Raw genomic sequence first — 26,364 nt, forward strand, 5'->3', positions numbered from 1 at the left:
GTATTGGTCGATCGAGCTTGTAAAGCTAAAAAATTGAGCAACGAGAAGAGAAAAGCTGTGAATGAAGCCAGAGACGCAAGAAAGAGGCCAATGAGTAAGTCATTCCAATCTCAATCAAAGAAGTCTAAAGAAATGAATCCTCGGTTGACTGTTTCAACTGGACATTCGTATCGAGATCGTGGGAGATCATATTTGGGTTCTAAAGCTCAAGCTACTTCAATGGCAAGTGTAGATAATGTGAGATCTAATAGACCTGAGTGTCAGCACTGTGGTAAACAACATTTCAGGGAGTGTTGGACGATTAGCCGGGCTTGTTTCAAATGTGGTTCCTGAGAAAATTATATTAAGGATTGCCCAAAAAGGGTTGAAGAAGAAAAATTTCAGAGTGCCAGACAGACTAGTGCTGCTAAAGAGGTAGACCTCTAAGAAATACTAAAAGTGGAACTAGCAGTCGAAGTGTGACAAAGGAATCAACTGGGAGACCGGAAGCTAGAGTACCTGCTAGAGCTTATGCCATACGTGCTCGGGAAGAGGCGTCATCTCCTGATGTGATCACTGGTACATTTTCTCTTTATGATACTATTGTCATTGCATTGATTGATCCCGGATCTGCTCATTCTTATGTTTGTGTGAATTTGGTATCTAGTAAGAGCTTGCCTGTAGAATCTACTGAATTTTTGATTAAAGTGTCAAACCCTTTAGGCAAATATGTGTTAGTAGATAAGGTTTGCAAAAATTGCCCTTTAATGATTCAAGGTCACTGTTTTCCGGCTAATCTAATGTTGCTACCATTTGACGAGTTTGATGTCATTTTGGGTATGGATTGGTCGATACTACATGATGCCAGAGTAAATTACAGACAGAAAACTCTTGAGTTGAAATGTGAAAATGGTGAAATTCTTCGGGTGGAAACAAATGAATCAAATAAATTGCCTATGGTGATTTCGTATATGTCTGCTCAGCAATATATGCGAAAAGGGTGTGAAGCTTATCTTGCTTATGTATTAAATACCAAAATGTCTGAGTCGAAGCTTGAATCAGTACCGGTAGTCTGTGAGTTCCCGGATGTATTTCTAGAAGAATTGTCGGGGTTGCCCCTGATCAGAGAGGTAGAGTTTGCTATTGATTTATTACCTGAAACTGCATCAATTTTGATCTCTCCATACAGAATGGCTCCGCCTGAATTGAAAGAATTAAAAACTCAGTCGCAAGAGTTAACAGATAAGGGGTTTGTGAGACCGAGTTTCTCTCCCTAGGATGCCCTCATGTTGTTTGTAAAGAAAAAGGATGGATCCATGAGACTTTGTATTTACTATCGACAGCTCAACAAGGTGACCATAAAGACCAGGTATCCATTGCCGAGAATCGATGATTTGTTTGACCAGTTAAAAGGGGCGACAGTGTTTTTAAAGATTGATTTGAGATCCGGTTACTATCAGTTGAGAGTTAAAGATCTAGATGTACCAAAAACTACTTTCAGAACGAGGTATGGACACTACGAATTCCTTGTGAAGCCTTTCAGTTTAACCAATGCTCCGGCTATCTTTATGGATTTGATGAATCGAATCTTTCGGCCATACTTGGATAGGTTTTTGGTTGTGTTCATAGATGATATCCTGATTTATTCTCGAAACGAGTCCAAGCATGTTGAACATTTAAGAATGTTATTACTGATTTTAAGAGAAAAGAAATTGTTTGCTAAATTAGTAAAAGTGAATTTTGGCTTCATGAAGTCAGATTTTTGGGACATGTGTTTCGGGTGATGGTATTCAGGTCGATCCGAGCAAAGTTTCGGTAATTGTTAATTGGAAACCGCCGAAGGATGTATCTGAGGTTAGAAGCTTTTTCGGCTTAGCTGGATATTATAGACGCTTTGTCAAGGGATTTTCGATGATCGCCTCTCCTATGACTAAGTTGTTGCAAAAGAATGTTAAGTTTAATTAGACTGAAGAGTGTCAACAAAGTTTTGAGAAGTTGAAAGAGCGGTTCACCAAAGCACCAGTGTTAGTGCAACCCGAGTCGGGGAAAGAATTTGTGATCTATAGTGACGCGTCATCAATTGGTCTTGGTTGTGTTTTAATGCAAGAAGGTAAAGTAGTAGCTTATGCCTCAAGACAGTTAAAACCACACGAGAAGAATTACCCGACACATGATTTAGAGTTGGCCGCCATCGTCTTTGCTTTAAAGATTTGGCGTCATTATTTATACGGTGAGAAATGTCAAATCTTTACTGATCACAAAAGTTTGAAATATTTGATGAATCAAAAAGATTTGAATTTACTACAACGGAGATGGCTTGAATTTATTAAAGGATTATGAATTAATAATTGATTATCATCTCGGGAAAGCGAATGTAGTCGCAGATGCCCTGAGTAGAAAATTTTTGTTTGCTTTGAGAGCTATGGGTATAGATTTGGCTATGTTTGATGATGGTTTGATTTTAGCCGAGTTAAGAGTTAGGCCGCTATTTCTTCAGCAAATTTGTGAAGCTTAGAAAAATGACAGTGAATTACGAGCCAAGAGAGCTCAATGTGAATTGGATTGTAACTTAGATTTTCGAATCGGACTAGAGGATTGCTTAATGTTCCATGATCGAGTATGTGTACCGAAAGATGCTAAGTTGATTCAGAAGATTTTACATGAGGCACACAGTGGTTGTTTGCAAGTTCATCCTGGTAGTACGAAAATGTACAACGACCTGAAGAAAATATATTGGTGGAATGATATGAAGAGAGATATCTCTGAGTTTGTAGCAAAATGTTTGATTTGCCAGCAAGTGAAAGCTAAAGACCAAGTACCTTCAGGTTTACTTCAACCAGTGATGATTCCCGAGTGGAAATGGGACAGCATTACGATGGATTTTGTGGCAGGGTTGCCTCTGACTTCGAAAAGGAAAAATGCCATCTGGTTAATAGTTGACAGACTGACTAAATCAGCTCATTTTATTTCGGTATGTTTAGATTATTCCCTTGATAAGTTGGCTGAATTATATATTTTTGAAATTGTGAAATTACACGGAGTACCTATGTCTATTATTTCGAATAAAGATCCGAGATTTACTTCGAGGTTTTGGAAAAAGTTGCAAGAAGCTTTGGGTACGAAATTTAATTTCAGTACCACATTTCATCCACAAACTGACGGTCAATCCAAAAGAGTAATTCAGGTACTCGAGAATATGCTCCGATGTTGTGTTTTAGAATTTCAGGGCAGTTGGGAGAAATATTTATCCTTGGTCAAATTTGCCTACAACAACAGTTTTCAATAAAGCATACAGATGGCACCGTATGAAGCATTGTATGGTCGCAAGTGTCGGAATCCTTTGTATTGGACCGAGCTCAGTGAGAAACAGATTCACGGAGTTGACTTGATTAGAGAAACTGAAGAGAAAGTGAAAGTGATTCGTGATTGTCTGAAAGCTGCTTCAGATCGACAAAAGTCATATGCGGATTTGAAGAGAAAAGAGATCGAGTTCCAAGTGGGTGATAAAGTTTTTCTAAAGATATCTCCGTGGAAGAAAATTTTAAGGTTTGGCCGAAAGGCAAGTTGAGTCCGCATTTCATTGGGCCTTATAAGGTTATTGAAAGAGTTGGACCAGTGGCTTATTGGCTAACCTTGCCAACTGAGTTGGAAAAGATTCATAATATGTTTCATGTGTCGATGCTGTGACTTTACCGTTCTGATCCTTCACATGTGAATCCTCTAACAGAAATTGAAATTCGACCAGATATGACCTATGAGGAGGAACCAATAAAGATTTTGGCTCAGGAAATTAAACAGTTGAGAAATAAAAGTATAGCCTTAGTGAAAGTATTGTGGCACAGACATGGAATAGAAGAGGCTACGTGGGAACCTAAGGAAGCTATGAGGAAACAGTACCCAAACCTCTTTACCGGTAAGATTTTCGGAGACGAAAATCCCTAAAGGGGGGGAGAATTGTGACAACCCGAATTAGGGCCTAATCAGAATAGTGGTTTTGTGACGACAAATCTGAGATAGAAATAATTTTTTTATAATTATTTTGAGGTTTATGATATGATTTCATGATTGAGTGAAAATTTCGTGATGAAATTCTATGCATTAAGCGCTTAAGTTGAGATTAGGGACTAAATCGAATAATTTACAAAACTTGTGTTCTAGAAGTTTTTAGTATGAAATATCTTTGGAATATTAATTAAGAGGTCTTAAATAGCAATTTGACCAATTTCTAAGTTTATGGACAAAAAATTGGACATGGGTGGAATTTTTGGAAAGTTCAGTAGTAATGGCATTTTGGTCATTTGTATATTAAATGAAATAAAATCGGAAAAATAACACAAAAATGGTCATCTTCTCAATTAGTTGCTGCCAAATTTTGCTCTCCTCTATAGCTAGGGTTTCTTCAATTTTCAAGCTTCATAGTAAGTGATTTCAAGCCTCATTTTTAATGATTTTTATGTTTTTGAAATCCTGGTAGCTCGATTTAGCTTATGTTAGCAATTATTCAACCTAAGGTTCATATTTGGAAAAATACCCATATGTGAAATTTGTTTATTTTGGTGTTTTATGATAGAATATGAGGTTTTAAATTATGTTAGACAACTTGTGCTACTCGGTTTTGAGTGAAAACGAGTAAAAGGGCTTAATCGGTAAAAATACCTAATGTTCATAAGTACATGTTAGAGTGAGAATTTGATGTTTCCATAAAAGAAAAAAATGTTTAGCCTGTCATAAAACATAAGAATAAGGGCTGAAATTAAATTTTCGAGCCTAGGGGAAAATCATAATTTTGTAAAAGTTAGGGGGCAAAAACATAGTTTTTCCATAATGTGATTTTTGGATTGAAATAAATAGTATGAGTGTTAAATGAGCTAAATGTGTTGTTATAGATCAAGAAAGACGTGGAATCGATCATGATCGGGGAAAAGAAAAGCTTTCGGACTAAATTATAACATTTCTAAAGTTTGCACTGAGGTAAGTTTGTACATGAATAATTTATTAATTTTTTTATGTTATTTTATGTTGTTATCATATGAATTGGTGACTGTCCATAGAATGATTAAATGATGGAAACTTGCAAATATAATTAGATTATGAATAAGTGTTAACGGTGAAAAAGGAAAGATTTTCCAGTTGAACCCTCGGAACAGGAACAATACGAATGACCCATTGTGAATACACGTGTGTAGTACTAAGTGCAGACTACTATGCGTACTCAATGACTTCGATCACGTGTGTAGTACTAAGTGCAGGCTACTACATGTATCAGGTGGTGAGGTCACGTGTGTAGTACTAAGTGCAGGCTACTACGTGTACGGGATTGTTGGTCGCATGTATAGTACTAAGTGCAAGCTACTATGTGTATCAAATAGCTTCGGCTATAAGTGTAAAAAGGGGAAATATGTGTAAACAATGGTATATTTGTTATTTTTCTATTCAGTTCAACGGGGAAAATCGATAAAGTGGTAATATGTGAAAGTTATTATAAGGTGGATATGTGCAAATTTATGTTTATGAAAAGTTAGGAGCTATGTGCTCGATAATTGAGTGAATTCCGATATAACAAAAAGGACTAGGTGAAATTATGAAAGAGTGAATGTTAGAAATAAAACAGTGTCGGACAGCAACTGTTACATGATTTTAAAATCTACCAAAAGTCGTGGAAGTTGAATAAAAATGAAAATTATATATGAAAATAAAGCTTAATAAGTCTATTTTCACATAAAAGAAACAGGGGAAGCAAAAGAATTCTATATTGTGTGATATTTGAATTCTTGATTGTGTGATATTTGAATTCTTTTGTAACAGGGTCTGAATGAATTTGAGATCCCCTATTCTGACTTTAGAAATTCACCATAAATTTTAAAAAAAATTATTAAGAGTCATAATTTACATTCATGGATTCCTTATTGAATCTATTTTTGGTGAAACAAACGGAATGGTCATTGGAATTCTGTACAGGGAAAAATTTGGTTCGTAGTGCACAGGGGTCAAAGTAGTTGAACCCTAAAATAGGGGAGACTTTAACTAATAAACTGTACTAATTGACCTAACCAAAAAATTCTAGAAAATAATTAGTAAGTAGACATATGAGTATAGTTTCAGGCAAAATTTACGGAATTGGATTTCGAGTTTTGTAGGTCAAGATATTTTTTTTTTAAAACCAGGACTCCAAAAAATAGCCTGTCCTAAATATGTGATTATATACTAGTATGATTGTTTTACTTTGATAAATTGAATATCAATTTCGTACTTACTTACTAAGCTATATGCTTACCTTCTCTTCTTTTTCTTATCTTATAGAATTACTAAGCCAGCTGGAGATTTGGAGATCATCGAAGACCCATCCACACTACCAATACTTTTTGGTATTCTGTAAACACTATTTTGGAATTATGGCATGTATAGAGGACTGAATCATTTTGTTATGTGCCATAATTAATTTGTTTTAAAATATAACTTTTCAAAATTTGATAATTTACTTGTACTTATGTATATCTGTTAATGTTATCTATTTTTGTTCAAGCTAGAGGAATTAATTACGTAAGATCAGGTAAATGTGTGAATTCATGTTTTCATGATCTGTAATATTCCGTACCTTGTTCTGGCTTAGAACATGGGTAAGGGGTGTTACAATGTAGACTTGTTTGGGCTTTGTAAGGGTTTTTGGGCTTAGTATCTGAAACTGCTTAAACGGACATAAAACTTAATTAATTAGTTGCGACCGTGGACGAGTCATAAGGTTAAGGTGAGGCAACGGGTATATGCATGTCTATGATTGGATCTAGGGAGAGCTTGGTACTTAAGCAGACTTAATGACTCACCTCCTCTTCTCTGGAATCCTACCTGGTGCATAGTATCTGTTCACTTTAGCAAACGAGGACTTGTTAACGGGCCAAGGTAAGTAATAAACCCATAATAAAAAGAAATTATCAAAATTCCCCTAAGGGTAAAAAATGACTAAAATACCCCTATGTGTTGAAGGTAAGATTTATGAATGTTACATGTATGTCTGCTGCATTCATATGATATTCTGTTTAGGTTGAATATGGGTTGGGAATTACGGAACGGAGGAAGTATATGAGGATCACATGGTTGCTTGACAACCGTGGATCCACCGACGGCTATTAAGCCTAATAAGTGATTAACAGCTTGCTGCAATGAAGGTTGTACCGCAATCGAGCTACCATTGATGTGTATCGGATGGGTGGGTTGATATTTGTATCTCCGCATGATGTGTACCGGGGGACAGAGTTGGTGTATAGTGGTTGGAATGTTGGGGTGGGTTGCACAGCATTGCATGTATGACATTATGGTGATTGATGTTTGCTTAGGACTCTTTGAGGGTTGTACACATTGAGTTTTCCAAAACTCACCCCCTCTTTTATTTTTCTCAGGTGATGGCCAGTAGGAGGTTCTACGGATGGAGGGACTCTGAGGTGGCCAGCTAGCAAGACGACCTGGACATGTTTTTTATATAGTTTCTAGTTTATTAAGTTATTTCAGACCTCGGATTGTAATAAGGCTTTTCCTCTGGTTACTAATCCAAATTAGGACTATCATTTTTATGTTTTATATTTATTTTTGAACAAGGGTTCCTAAACCTTAACTGTTTTTATTGAATACTACGTTTTCGCAACTCAATTTTTAAATGACAAGTTTTCATAAATCATATATTTTAAATAAAGCTTCTGTAACTGAAAAGAGACTTTACAAAGTAATTAAGGTTTTTAATGAAAACAAGGTTTTTGCTAAAACACTTCAATGTGACACGCTGGATCCGGCCATAACGTTCGGGCTGGGTTGGGGTGTTACATTTAGTGGTATCAGAGCCCAAGTTACAAAACTCAGGCTGTGAAGTGGGCCTTATTATTTGGGTTTTATTTTCTTTAAAAAAATTTTGATCACAATGTTTTGAAAGGAAAATCTTGCTGTGCGGCACACCGAGCCTCCGACATTGAGCCAAGTAAGTTCGTTTACTATTAAGCTTGTTTAATTTGATATACTATAGATAGTTAGTGGGCTACTTTAGATGATTATACTAAGGATTTTAGATTGAAACTGAAGCCGTAGGACCTTGAAACTATAGAGGATTTTTGAAAACAACCTTCTTTTTAATACTTTCATAAAACATCAGTTTAATTATAGAAACTAACTAAAACTTCATAAATTTTCTAATCCAAATAATACATGAATCAACGATGACTGCTAGAAGAGGTGCAAGAGGCCGTGGCCGTGGCTGCGGAAGTGTTAGGGCTGAATCGTCGGCATCAAGCCATATACCCAATATTGGGGTAGAAGAGGCTCCGGCCTCACCCGTGGCTAGGACTGGACCGTATGATCGACCCTTTCCTTGAAAGATGCATTGTCGCAGGCAATGCTGAGGATTTTGGAAAGGGTCGCGAGGCCCAATAATGGCATGGGAAATTGGGGGTCCATTTCAGAGTGGCTTCGATCAAATGGGGTTGAGATCTTCAATGACGTGGCTAGGGTGGCTCCTAACATGGCTGAATACTCATTGGAGACCACTGAAAGAATAATGGAAGACTTGGACTATTCACCCGAACAAAAGTTGAAAGGGGCAGTGTCAGTACTTAGGGAAGAAGCTTACTAGTGGTGGCTGACGGTGAAAGAGGGTACCCAACCTCAGCAGGTCACTTGGAAGTTTTTCAAAACTGCGTTTCAAGGAAAGTATGTGGGTGCGAGTTGTATGTATGCTAGAAGGAAGGAGTTTCTAAACCTGACTCAAGGAAACAAATCTGTGGCGGAGTATGAGGAGGAATTTCTACGCCTTAGTAGGTATGCAAGAGCTATGGTGGCAACGGAATATGAGTATTATGTTAGGTTTGAGGATGGTCTTAGGGATAGCCTCAGAGTATTGATAGCTCACAAAGGGAGCGAGTTTTCTCGGAGTTGGTTGAGAAAGAAAAGATAGAGGAGGAGGTAAAGCGCACTGAGCGCTTAAATTGGGAAAAAGAAATAAGTAAGAATAAAAGGGATGCTGAGACTCTTGGTGTGGGAAAGAGGCCTAGGGCTCGGGCCAGAGTTAACGGGCCAGTTAGAGCAGGGCCCCTACTGTTAATCCAATGGTGCCACCTTGTACTGATTGTGGGAAAGGTCATGTAGGCGAGTGTTGGAAAAGGACGAGACCTTGTCTAGCTTGTGGATCTATGGAGCATAGGATTAAGAACTGCCCTAGAATGCCAGTTTAGGTGCCAGGCGTGGGCCGAGGTGGTGTTTAGCTACCAAGAGGTGGTCAGCTGTCGCCAAGGGGCCGAGGGCAGGCTAGGGGCGATAACGTCAATAGACGTGAATTTAGAGCAGCAATCAAAAATACAAGCCATGCTGAGGCAAGACAGCCAGCTTTGGTTTATGCTGCTCGTCGCCGAGAAGATTGGGATGCCTCGGATGTGATAACGGGTATGTTCTTTATACATGAGTTACCTTGCACTGCATTGATTGCTATTGGATCGACGCATTAATATGTTGCATGTAATATGACTGAACCTTTGGGTGACATGTTTGAAATTACTGCGAATGAGATTACTATGATAAGTCTGTTAGGTCAGTCAGTGGGAGTGAATAAGTTGTTTAGGGTTGTACCCTTAGTAGTCCAAAGGGTTACCTTTTTAGTGGATTTGATGGAACTGCCGTTTAGCGAGCTTGATTTAATCTTGCATATGGATTGGCTAGTGAAACACTGACCCACCTTGGATTGCGCTGCAAAGTGAATGGTGTTAAGAACGATGAAGGATAAGGAGGTGGTGGTGATTAGGGAACACTAAAATTATCTGTCGAATGTCAATTCAGCATTAAGGGCTGAGAAGTTGGTACAAAAGGGATGCGAAGCCCATTTGGCTTATATTAGCGATACGGAGGTTGTGAGCCCTACTATTAAGGAGTTGAGGACAGTTAAGGAATTTCCTGATGTTTTTCCTAAGGAGCTGCCAGGGTTGTAGCCCAGCAGAGAAATGGAATTTGGAATCGAGTTATTACCTGGTACGGCTCCGGTGCCCATCGCCCCTTATCGGATGGCACCGAAGGAGTTCATAGAACTTAAGGCACAGATTCAGGAATTGTTGGATCGAGAGTTCATCCGACCAAGTGGGTCTCTGTGGGGAGCACCGGTGTTATTCGTAAGGAAGAAAAATGGGAAGTTGTGAATGTGCATCGACTATCGGCAGTTGAACAAGTTAACTATTAAAAACAAGTACCCTCTGCTGAGAATCGATGACCTTTTTGATCAATTTAGGGGAGCTTCCATTTTCTCAAAGATTGATCTGCGTCCGAGGTATCACCAATTGAAGGTTAAGGAGGTGGATGTTTATAAGATGACTTTCAAAACTCGTTATGGGCACTACGAATTCTTGGTGATGCCATTCGGGCTAACGAACGTACCTGTCACTTTCATGAATCTCATGAATCGGGTCTTTCAACCCTACCTGGATCGGTTCGTGGTAGTTTTTATAGACGACATTTTAGTGTACTCAAGAGATGAGGATGAGCATGATGCACACTTAAGGATTGTGTTGCATACTTTGAGGGAGAAGCAACTGTATTCCAAATTCAGTAAGTGTGAATTTTAGCTAAAAGAGGTTACCTTTCTAGGGCATGTGGTGTTAGCTAAGGGCATTAAGGTGGATCCCGAAAAATTGAAGCAGTGTTAGACTGGAAAACACCCAAGTCAGTGTCGAAAATCTGAAGTTTTCTGGGCTTGGTAGGGTACTATAGGCGGTTTGTTGAAGGCTTTTCATTAATTGCTGCACCATTAACTAAGTTGTTGAGGAAGGGGGTACCTTTTGAATGGACGGACAAGCAGCAAGATAGTTTTGTAAAGCTTAAGAAGGTCTTAACTAAGGCCCCTGTGTTGATTCAGCCAGAGCCTAGGAAAGAGTTTACGGTTTTTAGTGACGCATCACATGTGGGCTTGGGTTGTGTATTGATGCAAGAAGGAAAGGTTGTTGCGTATGCGTCATGGCAACTTAAGACTCACGAGGTGAATTACCCAACCCATGACTTGGAGCTAGCCGCGGTGCTCTTCACGCTAAAAATATGGAGTTATTATTTATACGGAGAGAGGTGCATAATTTATTCAGACCATAAGAGTTTGAAGTACCTCCTCACCCAAAAGGAGTTAAACCTGAGGCAGCGCAAGTGGGTCGAATTATTGAAGGATTATGATTGTACGATTGAATACCACCCTGGCAAAGCAAATGTGGTAGCTGACGCGTTGAGTCGTAAGGTTATGTCGGACTTGAGGGCTATGATCACCCCTTTAAGTTTGTTGGATGTTGGTAGCTTGTTAGCTGAGCTTCAAGTAAAGTCGGTGTGGGTTTAGCAGATAAGGAGTAAGCAATTAGTGGATGAGACTTTGGGTGCTCGTTTTAGACAAGTAGAGAATAGGGAGACGTTAGACTTTGGGACAAATAGTGAAAGAGTGTTGTGTTTCCATGGAAGAATGTGTATACCAAAGGACGATGATCTAAGGCAGTCTATTCCGCGGGAAGCACATAGCAGTCTCTATGCTATGCATCCTGGTGGAAATAAGATGTATCGGAATTTACGTGAGCTTTATTGGCGGCCTGGACTTAAGTGCGAGGTTATGGAGTTCGTAAGTAAATTGCTTGGTTTGTCAAAAGGTGAAGCGGGAGCATCAGTTGCCTTCAGGATTTAGCTAGTAAAGATTCCACTCTGGAAGTGGGAAAGGATTACTATGGACTTTGTTAGTGGGCTACCCTTGACGCCTACTAAGAAAGACTCAATACGGGTTATAGTGGATCAGTTAACTAAGTCTGCCCATTTTATATCGGTCCGTACTGATTACTCGTTACTAAAGCTGGTTAGGTTGTATGTGGTAGAGATTGTAAGAATGCATGGAGTGCTAGTTTCCATAATATTTGATAGGGATCCACGTTTTACTTCACAATTTTGGAAGAAGCTGCACGAGGCGTTGGGTACTAGGTTGAACTTCAGTACGGCATTCCACCCTCAAACTGATAGACAGTCGGAGAGGGTGATCCAAGTTTTGGAAGATATGTTGAGAGCGTGTGTAATTGAGTTCCGAGGTAGTTGGGAAGACTATTTACTATTAGCCGAATTCGCGTACAATAATAGTTATCAAGCGAGTATTAGGATGGCTCCGTATGAAGCACTGTATGGACGAAGGTGTCGAACTCCAACATGTTGGACGAAATTGGGCAAACGAAGAGTTTTGGGCCCTGAGTTAGTAGCAGATACTGAGGATAAGGTATAATTGATTCGGGATAGGTTGAAGAAGGCCTTGGATAGGCAGAAGTCATATGCTGGCCTTAAGCGTCAAGAGATAGAGTATGCAGTGGGGGACTTAGTTTTTCTTAAGGTCTCTCCGTGGAAGAAGGTGTTAAGGTTTGGACGGAAGGGGAAGCTAAGCCCAAGGTTCATTGGGCCATATCGGGTTGTAAGGCGGATTGGGCCAGTCGCTTATCAGCTGGAATTACCTTCTAAACTGAGCCAAATTCATGACGAGTTTCATGTTTCCATGCTAAGACAGTATCACTTGGATCCTTCACAGGTTGTGGCGGTTGAGGAAATCGAGGTTAGGCTAGACCTAACTTTTGAGGAGGAGCCCATACAAATAATTGGACGTGACTTTAGGGTACTGAGAAGGAAGTTCATTCCTTTAGTCAAAGTGCTTTATTTTGAGGACGAAATTTTTTTAAAGGGGTAGAGTTGTAACGCCCCAAAATCTCAAACTTTCTTATTATTTTGGTTTGATAAAATGTATGTTTAATATTCCTAGTTAAGTGCTAATTATGTGTTACTAGGCCTAGGTTAGTTTTGGAACTTAGGGGTGAAGGAAATTATAGTTTATTAACCAAAAGAACCTTGTTGGCTAGTGGGTTGGTTTTTAAATAAATGAAGGAGGATTTGGACACAAAAAGCCTTGTGTTGGAGTGGCAAGTGGCGCCACATGCATGGCAAGGAGGTTTGGGGTTCAAATCCCTCCTTGCTCAAAAGGAGGATTTATTTTTGCCCTATAGATGGTCAGTAGTGACATTGGATATGAACTCTATAGGGAGTGATAAGAGGAGAAATTTAAGGAAGGGATTAAGGAGTTATCAGGGAGAAAAATTAGGGGATGAGAGATGTGAAGAGAGGTGGAGCCAATTTGGGAAGTTAGGGATAGGAAATCCAGCTATTATATATGTAGGTGCCGAAACTATTTCCCCTCCTTTAGCCGAATTCTTCATTTTGTGTTGCCGAAACACTTTTCAGTCTAAGTGCTCAGAAGCTAAATTCCTTGCTCTTTGCTTTCCATTCTCTTCTCAATTCTCTTTTGACTCACCTTTGGTTTAGTCAATTCCTTCTTCTCTTCCTCTTTGTGCTGAATAACCTTTTTCACCATACAAATCTCAAAAGCTGAATACCTTCTGTGCCGCAACTATTCCCTCTACTTTGGCTGATTCTAGTGTATGTACTTGCTCTTTCAATCGGTTTTTGCTAGTATCGATTACTCCTATCCCTTACTCTTGCTAAATCGGTTTTCGTAGGGGATTAGCATTGAATCTCAGTCTTTTGGATCTCTGACGAATTGTTCCTTAGGTGTTGCGACTTTGGGGAGTGTTCTTCACTTTGGTAAGGATTGGCCGAATGGGCCTTGGTAGGGAAGGGTGACTTATGTTGGATACAAGTCACCCATTATGTTTTTTTTTAACGATAAAGGTTAATGCAGATCTGTGAAGTACTCGTGATTAGTGATCAAAGAAAAGCTATTAAGGCTTGGCGTTTTAGGTAAGGTTAAGGTGAGATTTCGGCTTTTGGTAAAAGTATTCGATAAGTATGTGTGATTAGTCATTGAGTGGCATCGATTGTAGGTTCGTGGCTAAGGAGATTGCAGCATGCTTTATTACCAGGGGTGTACATACACTGCACACACACAGTAGATCAGCAAATCCTGAAATGCCGAAAAGCTAAAATTTTGGGTACAATAGGCCTGCGAGTGCGCGAACACTCGTAAGGGCAAACTGATTATTTATTAGAGGCCCATGGGCGATACCATGGACTTGGGCCATGTATTGGCCAACCCGGCCAGAATGGGCTAAATGGGCCGATGGGCTGTAGGGCCCATGATAGGCAAAATTGGCAACTTGATACTAAGTGATGAGAAATTGTATGAAAGCATGACTATGAATGTGATTTAGGTCTAATGGGCCATACGAATGTGATTTGGGCCAAATGGGTCATATGAATGAGATTGGGTCTAGTGGGCCATATGCATGTATGTAGACTTGTTTGGGATTTGTAAAGGGTTTTGGGCTTAGTATCTGAAACTTCTTAAACGGGCATAAAACTTAATTAATTAATTGCGACCGTGGACGAGTCATAAGGTTAAGGTAAGGCAATGGGTATATGCATGTCTAGGATTGGATCTAGGGAGAGCTTGGTACTTAAGCGGTCTTAATGACTCACCTCCTCTTCTCTGGAATCCTACCTGGTGCATAGTATTTTTTCACTTTAGCCAACGAGGACTTGTTAACGGGCCAAGGTAAGTAATAAACCCATAATAAAGAGAAATTATCGAAATGCCCCTAAGGGCAAAAAATGACCAAAATACCCCTATGTGTTGAAGGTAAGATTTACAAATGTTACATGTATGTCTGCTGCATTCATATGATATTCTGTTCAGGTTGCATATGGGTTGGGAATTACGGAACAGAGGAAGTATATGAGGTCGCATGGTTGCTTGACAACCGTGGATCCACCGACGGCTATTAAGCCCAATATGTGATTAGCAGCTTGCTGCAATGAAGGTAGTACCGCAACCGGGCCACCATTGATGTCTATCGGATGGGTGGGTTGATATTTATATCCCCACATGATGTGTACCGGGGGACAGAGTTGGTGTATAGCGGTTGGAATGTTGGGGTGGGCTGCACAGCATTGCATGTATGACATTATGGTGATTGATGTTTGCTTAGGACTCTTTGAGAGTTGTACACATTGAGTTTTCGAAAACTCACCCCCTCTTTTATTTTTCTCAACTAATTGCCAGTAGGAGGTTCGACGGATGGAGGGACTCTGAGGTGGCCAGCTAGCAAGACGGCCTGGACATGTTTTTTATATAGTTTCTAGTTTATTAAGTTATTTTAGACCGGATTGTAATAAGGCCTTTCCTCTGGTTACTGTTCCAAATTAGGACTATCATTTTTATGTTTTATATTTATTTTTGAACAATGGTTCCTAAACCTTCACTGTTTTTATTGAATACTATGTTTTCGCAACTCAATTTTTAAATGACAAGTTTTCATAAATCATATGTTTTAAATAATGCTTCCGCAACTAAAAAGAGACTTTACAAAGTAATTAAGGTTTTCAAATTTAAAGAAGGGTTTTCAATGAAAACAAGGTTTTAGTTAAAACACTTCAATGTGACACGCTGGATCCGACCATAACGTTCGGGGCGGGTTGGGGTGTTACAGAACTTGTGTATTCGATTACATGTGAGCTTATATTCGGCCATATGAGATGTTTATTTGAACTTGAACATTATGTTACATGTGATGATATATTGAACTTATATATTCAACCATATGAAATAATATAATGAATCTTGTGAATTTGGCCATATAGGTAAGTTTTTATGGGATGATATATTGGATTTCATATATATTCGGTTATATAGGTAAGTATTTATGTGGTGTTATAAATGACCTTGAATATTCGGCCAAGTTAACTTATTTGAGTTAAAGTATATCTTTAATGGTACAATTCAGCTTGTATGAAATGATTTGATTATTTATTTGAGTTGTTTAATTTTCTTAAGGCTTACTAAGCTAAATTAGCTTACACTGTGTGTTTTTGTTACTTTGTTTTATAGATTTTGGTTGTAAGTCACGAGCTCGGGGATCGTTATTGAAGTCATCCACACTATCGTCAACTTTTGGTACTTTTAAAAGTTTATTTTTGAACTTATAGAATGTATAGGCTAATATGAATTTTGTTCAACCTTAGATATCTATAAACTTAGCCATGCGAATATGGCTTAACTTCAAAGTTTGGATGTGGTTATGTTTGGCAATGGTTTATTTTGTTTTGATTTTAACATTATGTGAAATGAATGAAAAGTATATGTGATTGGTGTTTTATGTTTTGGAAATAGCTTGAAAATGATTAGTGAACTTGGTTGGTTATTGATAGTTTTAAAATCTTAATAAATTATGTGTATGTTCGAATACACATAGCTTTATTTGGTTCGGTTTGCATAGAAAGTGTATATCTACTTAAAGTGGTTAATTGTATAATGATATAGGTATGGTTAATAAAGTTAAATAAAGATTATTTATTGAGATTATTTGTTTAATAGGGATTGTAAGTGAAACAAAGATAAATTACCAAATGAATAGTGATTTATGTAATAGATTAGTGAACTTGGTTGGTTATTGATAGTTTAAAAATGTTTATAAATTATGTGTATGTTCGAATACGCATAACTTTATTTGGTTCGATTTGCATAGAAAGTGTATATCTACTTAAAGTGGTTAATTGTATAATGATATAGGTATGGTTAATAAAGTTAAATAAAGATTAATTATTGAGATTATTTGTTTAATAGGGATTGTAAGTGAAACAAAGATAAATTACCAAATGAATAGTGATTTATGTAATAGTATCTACGGGAATTATATGAATTATAGCAAGATGTTAATTATATGTATATATATATGTATATGTTAGTGTATTTGAATGAAAGTGTATGTGTATCTATATACTTGCTAATGAATAAATGCTTTATGATAATATTATTTGGTTTAATATGCGCATGTATAGAGTTAAGAAGTATAATGTTTATTTGTTTTTTTTAAAGTATTCGAATATCATTAAGGTGATGACCATATGATTCGTGCTATGTTTTTATAAGGCATATGTTGTATGGCTTTGAAGTGTGTTTTTTGGTTTGAAAATATGATTATACGCATGGTATGGGTTCGGTTAAATTTTGAGGTATGATTCGTATATGCAATATGATTAATAATGAATGTTTAACATTTAATTAGCCATGTGCTTTATATATATATGAATATGTGAATGTTCGGAATTATGTTTTTGTTCAGTAATGCCTCGTGACCCTAGTCTGGAGACGGATACAAGTTAGGGGTGTTACATTTATAGACTACCGTCAGCTCAACAAGGTTACAATCAAGAACAAGTATCCACTACCTTGAATTGATGATCTGTTTGATCAGTTGAAAAGGGCCGTAGTATTCTCAAAGATTGATCTTCGTTCTGGTTACTATCAGCTACGCGTGAAAGATTCGAATGTGTCGAAAACTGCATTTAGAACCAGGTACAGACATTATGATTTTCTCGTAATGCCATTTGGTTTAACTAATCCAGCAGCAATATTTATGCATTTGATGAACAAAATCTTTATACCGTATTTACACAGATTTGTTATGGTATTTATTGATGACATTATGATATATTCACGAGATGAGTCTGAGCATGCTAAACATTTGTGAACTGTGTTGTAAACTTTTTGTGATAAATATTTTTTTGCTAAATTCAGCAAATGTGAGTTTTTGCTCTGAAAAATCAATTTTCTGGGACATACAGTATCAGTTGAAGGCATCAGAGTTGATCCGAGTAAAATTTCAGTAGTTGTTGACTGGAAACCACCGAGGAACATATCTGAAGTCAGCAGTTTTCTGGGATTAGCTAGTTATTACCGAAGGTTTGTTAAAGGGTTTTCGATGATACCTACACCGATGACGCTATTCTTACAAAAGGATGTGAAATTTGAATGGTTCGAAAAATGTCAACAAAGTTTTAATCAGTTTAAAGCATTGTTACTCGGGGCACCAATTTTTGTTCAACCTAAATCGGGTAAAGAGTTTATGATTTTCAGTAATGCATCTTTAAATGGTTTAGGCAGTGTTTTCATGTAGGAAGGCAAAGTAATAGCTTATACTTCCAGCAGTTAAAGCCGCATGAAAAGAACTATCTGACACATGACCTAGAGTTAGCAGCTATTATGTTTGCATTGAAAATTTGGTGACACCATTTGTACTGAAAAAAATATCATATATTTACCGATCAAAGAAGTTTGAAGTATCTAATGTTACAGAAAGATTTGAATTTGATACAACATAGATGGCTCAAACTATTAAAAGATTACGAGTTGATCATTGATTATCGTCCGGGAAAAGGGAATGTAGTTGCTGACGCTTTAAGTAGAAAGCCTTTATTTGCTCTACGAGCGATGAACACAAAACTGACATTATCTGACGATGGTTCGATCTTGGCTGAGTTGAAAGCTAGACTGATGTTTCTACAACAGATCTACGAAGCTCAGAAATGTGATGTTGAGTTGTTAGCTAACAGTGTAAGTCAACTTCTGATTAAGAATTTCAAATACGAACTAATGATTGCTTATTGTTCAGAGGTAGAATTTTTGTACCGAAGAATCCAGAGCTCATTCAGAGAATCTTGTACGAGGCTCATAGTAGTAGCTTATCTGTTTATACGGGGAGTAATAAAATGTACAGTGACTTAAAATAGATGTACTGGTGGCCGGGGATTTCTGACATTGTATCTAGATTTTTTGTATGTCAGAAAGTTAAAGTTGAACATCAGGTACCTTCTAGATTGTTACAGCCAATGATGATACTGGACTGGAAATGGGATCGGGTTACTATTGGCTTTGTATCGGGTTTACCCTTATCTCTAAGAAAGAAAGATGTCATTTAGGTTGTCATTGATCGTTTGACGAAGTCAGCACCTTTTATTTCGATACGTACGAATTTCTTCCTTAAGAGATTAGCTGAGTTATATGTTTCTGATATTGTCAGATTGCGTGGGATGCCAATTTCTATTATTTTGGATAAAGATCCACGATTTACATCACAATTCTAGAAAAAGTTATAGGAAGCTACTGGTACGCGGTTGAATTTTAGCACTGTATTTCTCCCTCAGGCTAATGGTTAGTCCAAACGAGTAATTTAGATTCTCGAAGATATGCTTTGTTGCTATGTTTTAGAGTTTGAAAGCAACTAGGAGAAATATTTACTGTTGGTTGAATTTGTGTATAACAACAGTTTTCAATTGAGCATAAAAATGGCACCGTACGAGGCTTTGTATGGTCGTAAATGCCGAACTCCGTTATACTGGACTGAGCTCAGTGAGAAAAAGATACACGGGGTTGATTTGATTCGTGAGACTGAAGAAAAAGTAAAAGTGACCTGAGGTAGTCTGAAAACAGCTTCAGATCGTCAGAAATCTTATGCGGATCTTAAACGTAAAGATATAGAATTTCAAGTTGGTGACAAAGTATTCTTGAAAGTATCACCCTAAAAGAAAGTTCTTCAATTCAATCGCAAAGGGAAACTAGCTCCATGGTTTATTGGGCTGTATAAGATTACTGAAAGAATCGGACCTGTCGCGTGTCGATTAGCTTTACCGTCAGAATTGGAAAAGATTAATAATGTATTTCACGTGTCTATGCTATGATGGTACCAATCTAACCCTTCACATGTTATCTCCTCGATGGATGTCGAGATTCAGCCTGATATGTCGTATAGTGAGGAACCAATCAAAATTCTAGAACGAGAGGTGAAACAATTGAGAAACAAGAACATAGCTTTAGTAAAATTTCTCTAGCAATGACACAGAATAGAACAAGCCACTGGGAACCTAAGGCAGCTATGAGAAAACAATATCCGAACCTCTTTTCTGGTAAGATTTTCGAGGATGAAACTCCCTTTAAGGGGAAAGTTGTTACAGCCCATTTTTAGTGAAACTGAAATAGTGGTTTTGGGACCACAAATCTGAAGTCAGAAAATTTATTTTATTATTATTTTATTGCCTACAGCATGATAGTATTACCGTATAAAAATTTTGTTAAGAAATTTTACCATTTACATGCTCAATTTGATAAAATGGATTAAATTGCGTAAAGTGTAAAAGTGGAGCTCTATAGGCTAAAGGTATTAAACAGCTATAGAACTTTAAAGTGGAAGTCCATATATGGTAATTAAACCATAAATAAGATAGTGGAATATGATGGCTTGGCATTTTGTGTAATTTTAAAAACTTTTAAAGATTGCTTAAGTAAATTGGTAACTAAATGATAATTAAAAATAAGTAAAATGCTTTCATCTTCTTCATTTCATCAAAATACCACCAAAACTTCTTGTTCTTATAAGGTAGGTATTCGGCCACCTTTATCTTTGCTAAATTGGTATGATTTTTTTCCCGCTTTTAAATATTTCTATGTTTTCGGGATCATTGTAGGTTAATCTAGCTAGCCCTGGGACTAATTTGTGAAACTATTAAACTGTTAGGGTTTTTCCATGGATGAGTATACATGATTTTTTAAATTTGATGATAGGAAATGGATGGTTGTTCTTAGATAAACAACTTTGTTAAAAGATTTTTTATAAAATTATCAACTAAAGATTAAATTGAAAAATAGAAAATTATACATGGTGAACTTGTGAAATAATTGAAATATAGGGCAAGCTAAGGACCTATTTGATATTCGGCCATAGTGGGTTGTGGTGAAATTGCATTAAGGAAGATGACACATTTATTTGCTTTTTGTTTTATTTTACTTAATTACTAATTTAACCTTAATTTTAACCTTTATAAATTACATTAATGATGTCCATCTTTGTCCACTAAATATATTAATGGTTTAATTACCATTTAAGGCCACTCATATTCTAATTTCATAGAAATTTGACACTTTTACTTGTAGAACTTTAATTTTACACCTAATGCAATTTAGTCCTTTTATCAAATTAAGCATGCTAACGATAAAATTTCTTAACGACATTTTTATGCCGTACAACTATCATGATGTAGATAATAAAATAATAATAAATTAAATCTTTCAAAGTTAAATTTGTGGTCCCAAAACCACTGTTTCGATTTTACCGAAAATGGGTTGTTACATATAAACTCCTTTTCACCACTTCATTCATGATGGGATTCAGTCTCATCTGTTGTTCAATAGATTTTCCATGGCAATCCTCCAGTATTATCTTGTGCATGCGAATTGTTGGACTAATTCCTTTGATATTTGCAGTTGACCACCTCAAGGCTTTCATAGTTTTCCTTAAAACTTCCAACAATTGAGCCTCTTGATCTATTGTTACCTCAGTAGAGATAACTACTGGCAATGTGTTGTTATCTCCCAGATACATATACTTCAAGTGTACTGGCAAAGGCTTCAATTCCAGCATAGGGGGATCTTCTATGGATGGTTAAGGAGGTTTAAACGAACCATCTGACAGATTAAGAATTCGAAACTTCTCCTTGATACATTTCCAATTTGCTAAACTTCCATCAGCTTATCAAGATCTGCAATCATCTTTGTGTCCATACATCTACATCATTTTCTAAATTGTTAGAAAAAAATATTCAATTTTTTCTTGTATTGTTGTATCAATAATCTCAATAGCATGGCTTTCTTCATCAGTATCTACACACTTCATAGCATCAAAGACATTAAAAGTTAATTGTTGATCATTAACTCTTATAGTTAATTTACCCTTTTGGACATCAATTAATTTTCTACTAGTTGCTAGGAAAGGTCTCCCAAGTATGATTGGTACCTCTTTATCAACCTCACATTCCAAAATAATAAAATCTACTAGAAAAATAAATTTTTCAACTCTGACCAGCACGTCTTCGATTTTACCTTCTGGATGCGCATAGGATCTATCAGCTAAGTGCAGTGTGATAGTTGTAGGTCTTGCCTTTCCTATTCCAAGCTTCCTGACAACAGACATGGGCATTAGATTTATGCTTGCACCCAAATTACATAATACTTTCCCTACATGATGGTTTCCAATAGAGTAAGGTATGGTAAAACTCCTTGGATCCTTCAGTTTTGATGGCAATTTGTTTCTGAGCATTGCTGTGAACCCTTCAATGAGAGCAATAGTTTCAAATTCTCCTAATTTTCGCTTCTTTGATAAAATATCTTTCCTGAACTTCACATAGTTAGGCATTTGCTCCAATGCTTCCACCTATGGTATATTAATATGTAATTGTTTCAGGACCTCCAGAAATTTCTTGAATTGAACATCTTGCTTGGATTTTTTGAAACGCTAAGGAAAAGGTGGTGGTGGCTTTCCTTCTATTTGTCGAGATTGTTTTACCGTGGCATTTTTATCGACAATACAAGTTGCATCCACTTCAGCATTTTTCTAGTTGCTCTTTTCCTTTGTAGCTTGCTCCCCTACTGATTAAAAATTCTTGTCATTTGCAAAAGTTGAAATTCCTTCGTCAATAATGGTGTCATTGACAACTCCTAGTTGCTGAGTACCACTTCGCAGTGTAATGGTTATGCACTATTCCTTCCCTTGAGATCAAGAACTCTCAGTGTCACTCGGCAATGCTCCTTGCTGTCTGGAATTCAATACAGTGGCAATTTTCCCTACTTGATTTTCCAAAACTCTTAAAAATGCAACCTGGCTCTGAATGATAGCATCATTCTTGGCCATATACTCTTTCAATAAAGCTTTCATAGATGAATAACTTGAAGCTGAATTTCACTGGGCATTTTTTCGTGGCAAGAATTGATTGTGCCCATGTGGTACACTCACGGCATTATGTCGAATGTCATTACTGGAATTTCCCACCCCTTGAGTATTCCCACCAAAATTAGGATGTTGTTTCCACCCCAGATTGTATGTGTTGGAGTATGGGTTGTTGTTGTCGAGATTAAAATCCCTCTACTATGTAATAAACTGAGGCTAGGTTTGATGGGCATTCGTCAAAAACATGATCTTATCGACAGTAAACACATGCTAACTCTATTACTTTCATTTCCTGCACTGCAGATGACCTTTTCAGTGTTTTAATCATATTTGTTAAAGATGATACCTGAGTTGTTAGAGGTGTAATTGCATCAAGCTCCCTTACTCTTGCAACTCTTCTGCCAGTTCCAACTCTGGTAGTGGGGTATTGATAATTGTTATTTTCTATCCTTTCCAGAATTTCATAAGCCTCGTTGTATGATTTATCAAGTAAAGTCCCATTGGCAGATGCATCAACAACCATTCTTGTATAAGCTTTCAATCCATTGTAAAACATTTCCATTTGTGTCCAATGTTGGAAACCATGCATCGGGCATTTCTTAGTACCTCCTTGAATCGCTCTCATTCTTCATATAATGTTTCATCCTCTAATTGTTTAAACTATGTAATGTCGTTCCTCAACTTGGCATTCATGTTAGGAGGATTATATCTTAGCATAAACATCTAACACAGCTCATTCCACGACACCATCATACCAACGGTAATGCATTTAACCATGCTCTGGAACGATCACGCAATAAGTAAGGGAATAACTTCAGTCGCAGGTGTAACACCCCTAACCCGTATCCATCGCAAGACTAGGGTTAATGGCATTATCGGACATATTTGAACATTTAACATTTGTTTCACAAACATCATAACATTATTATCAATCATCAACATAAAGTCCCTTTTCTTAGGTCAACCAGACCTTAAACATGTATTAGGAAGAGGTCGGGACTAAACCGAACACATACAAAATTTTTCAAAACTTAAACATTTTTCAAAGTTATACAAGCCACACGCCCGTGTAAAGCAGGCCGTGTGCTTCACACGGCATTAGCCACACTCGTGTGTCTAGGCCGTGGCAAAACAGGGCATACATACTGACTTGTCCACACGGCCATAAGACACGCCCGTGTGTCTAACCCGTGCTTGAAACTGACTTGGCCACATGACCTGGCACATGCCCGTGTGTGCGCAACCATGTGGTCTGCCCAGGTTCATTTCGAAATGGCCCTCGAGTAACACGACAGAGACACACGCCTATGTCCCTACCCGTGTGGGTAAAAACAGGCCATTTACAAGGCCAATATGCCACTCATTTGGGTCCTCCCTACAATTCCAAAATTAAGCATCATGTATGCAACATTTTCAGCAAAATTCAACTCCAAACATGTATCAATCAATCCATAATATCATCAACCAATTTCATTCTCATTCTCTATATCAAAGCATATTAAAAATCACATGTTAAACATTACCAAATTCCCAACTATGAACATACCAAAATGACCATTTCACTTGGCCATATACATATATATATCTAAATATATCACATTATTTTCCTTTTCAAACCGTATTCAAATAACTAATACATTATCAATGTTATACTCATCATTTTACCTATTGGAATATGAACCATAAGTCGAAAATACATCCAATATTTCACCTCAATGTTCAAGCCGAATCATATAACCAATTACACCATACATATAAACCATGAATCATACTTCCCAAAATGAACTCAATACATAACCAAATATACACAATATTAGCATCATAATTAAGATATTTTCGCATGGCTATATATATACTCAAATCAAAGTGAACCATCTCAAAACTAGCCTATACATGCCACATAACCAAAACTCAAAGCTTTAATTTACCGAAGCGATAACCAAATAGTGTGATGACGTCTCCAACAACTTCCAACCCGAGCAAGTCTCTGAAACTCTATAAACATAGGAAAAATACATAGAATAACCTTAAGCCATAAGCAAATAAATCATTTCAATAATATCTATAAATCAATATCACTTAACCGAATTTATCAAATCTCAATCACATATACAATTATTGTACTCGTAAATTCATATAACCACATTAAATAACTCTACTTATCTTATATATCAATGAACGTATAACCATGCTTTCAAATTCGAATAATAACTGTTAACTCAATCATATAGGTCAAGCTCACACATATTCATTACATCGCCAATCAAACTATGTTCATTTATTACAAATCATAAATAAAGTTATATCAACTTCTTTATAAACACTTCCAAACTCGAACATCCATAATTCCCTTATTCACATAAACCAAATTTGCATATATGAATCATATAGCCAACTCAACCATTTTAATTTCATTATCTATTGAAGTTTTCGAACCAAGAAACCATACATCAAAGCCATGTTTCATATTTCATAAATCTCATGTCCGAAACATAAAACCACAATTTCATATAACGAGCATATATAACACATCATTCATTTGTATACATTCATATCATTCGTTCTCATATATTTCACATATGGTCATATGATACATACTCACATTTTCTTTCTAAATTTCATAACAAATCACACGTACCTAAATCGGATACAATTTCACATGATTATTCATTTCTCGGGGTGCCCGTTGAACCGTTCGAAATCAATAAGGATACTCAAATAACTCATAAGCTCGTACAATGCCAATGTCCCAGGCGTGACTTACATGTAATCAAATATCGATGCCACTATCCCAGACAGTGTCTTGCACGAAATCATATACAATACCAATGTCCCAGACATGGTCTTACACGTAAATCACAAATCGATGCCAACGTTCCAGACGTGGTCTTACACGATAACATATATTGAATCCTATGTCATGACATATGAATCCTAACTATTCCCATGGTTCGTACTGGGCTTTTTAGACATTGTCACATTATCGGAACTTTCTCAATTTCACCTATTCGAACAATCCATGATCGAAATAGATTTTCTAAAACTCGATTCAATTTGGCATCACATATATATTTCTTTACAAATTAATTCAGCACATATAATGCACATACATTTCAATTTAACAACATTTATTTACTTATGAACTTACCTCGTACTAAAACGGACGGACTGGAACAACTATTCGATAATTTTCGAATTTCCCCGATCCAAATCCGATTTCCTCATTTCTTGATATAATTCAATACAAATTTGAATTATTTAATCATATACTCAATCAAATTCATCCAAAAACACATAAATGGGCTAATTACACTTTTTCCCCTGACATTTCACATTTTTCACAATTTAGTCCCTGTTTCACAAAACACAAAATATTCAAAATTTGACCACACCCATGCTTGGACGAATTTCACTAAGGTCCCTAGTAGTCCATTTCTTTCATTTGTTTCTCATTTTTACCCCTCAATTTACAAAATTTACAATTTAATCCCAAATAGGCATTTTTACTAAAAATCACTTAATTAAATATGAAAATCTATTAACACATATTTATTTTTCATCATCAAACACAAAAACCTCAAGATATCAACATTGGAAAATCACAAATTCTTCATTGATTTCGAAAATTAAAACATGGGCTAGCTAATTTATAAAGCAACGATCTCAAAAACGTAAAAATTATCAAAAACTGAGTAAAATACATACCCAAAATTAAGCTTCAAAAGTTTCGAACATTCAAAGCTTCATCCATGGCTTTATTTTCTTCCAACATTCGGCCAAAAATATGATAATGCATGGCCAATTTATGAATTATTTTATTTAGGCTCCGTTTATTTGCAAGAAAACATTTTCCGAAAAATGTTTT

General features: G+C 36.8%; 1 non-coding gene across 1 annotated transcript; it reads left to right on the forward strand.

The window, feature by feature from the left end:
* Positions 1-23,077: 23,077 nt before the first annotated feature.
* LOC121231710 (small nucleolar RNA R71) lies at positions 23,078-23,183 on the forward strand. Its single transcript, XR_005929765.1, has one exon. It is a non-coding gene; the product is annotated as a small nucleolar RNA R71 (small nucleolar RNA).
* Positions 23,184-26,364: the final 3,181 nt, after the last annotated feature.

This window comes from Gossypium hirsutum, chromosome A06, assembly GCF_007990345.1.
Source record: "Gossypium hirsutum isolate 1008001.06 chromosome A06, Gossypium_hirsutum_v2.1, whole genome shotgun sequence".
NCBI classification, from domain to species: domain Eukaryota; kingdom Viridiplantae; phylum Streptophyta; class Magnoliopsida; order Malvales; family Malvaceae; genus Gossypium; species Gossypium hirsutum.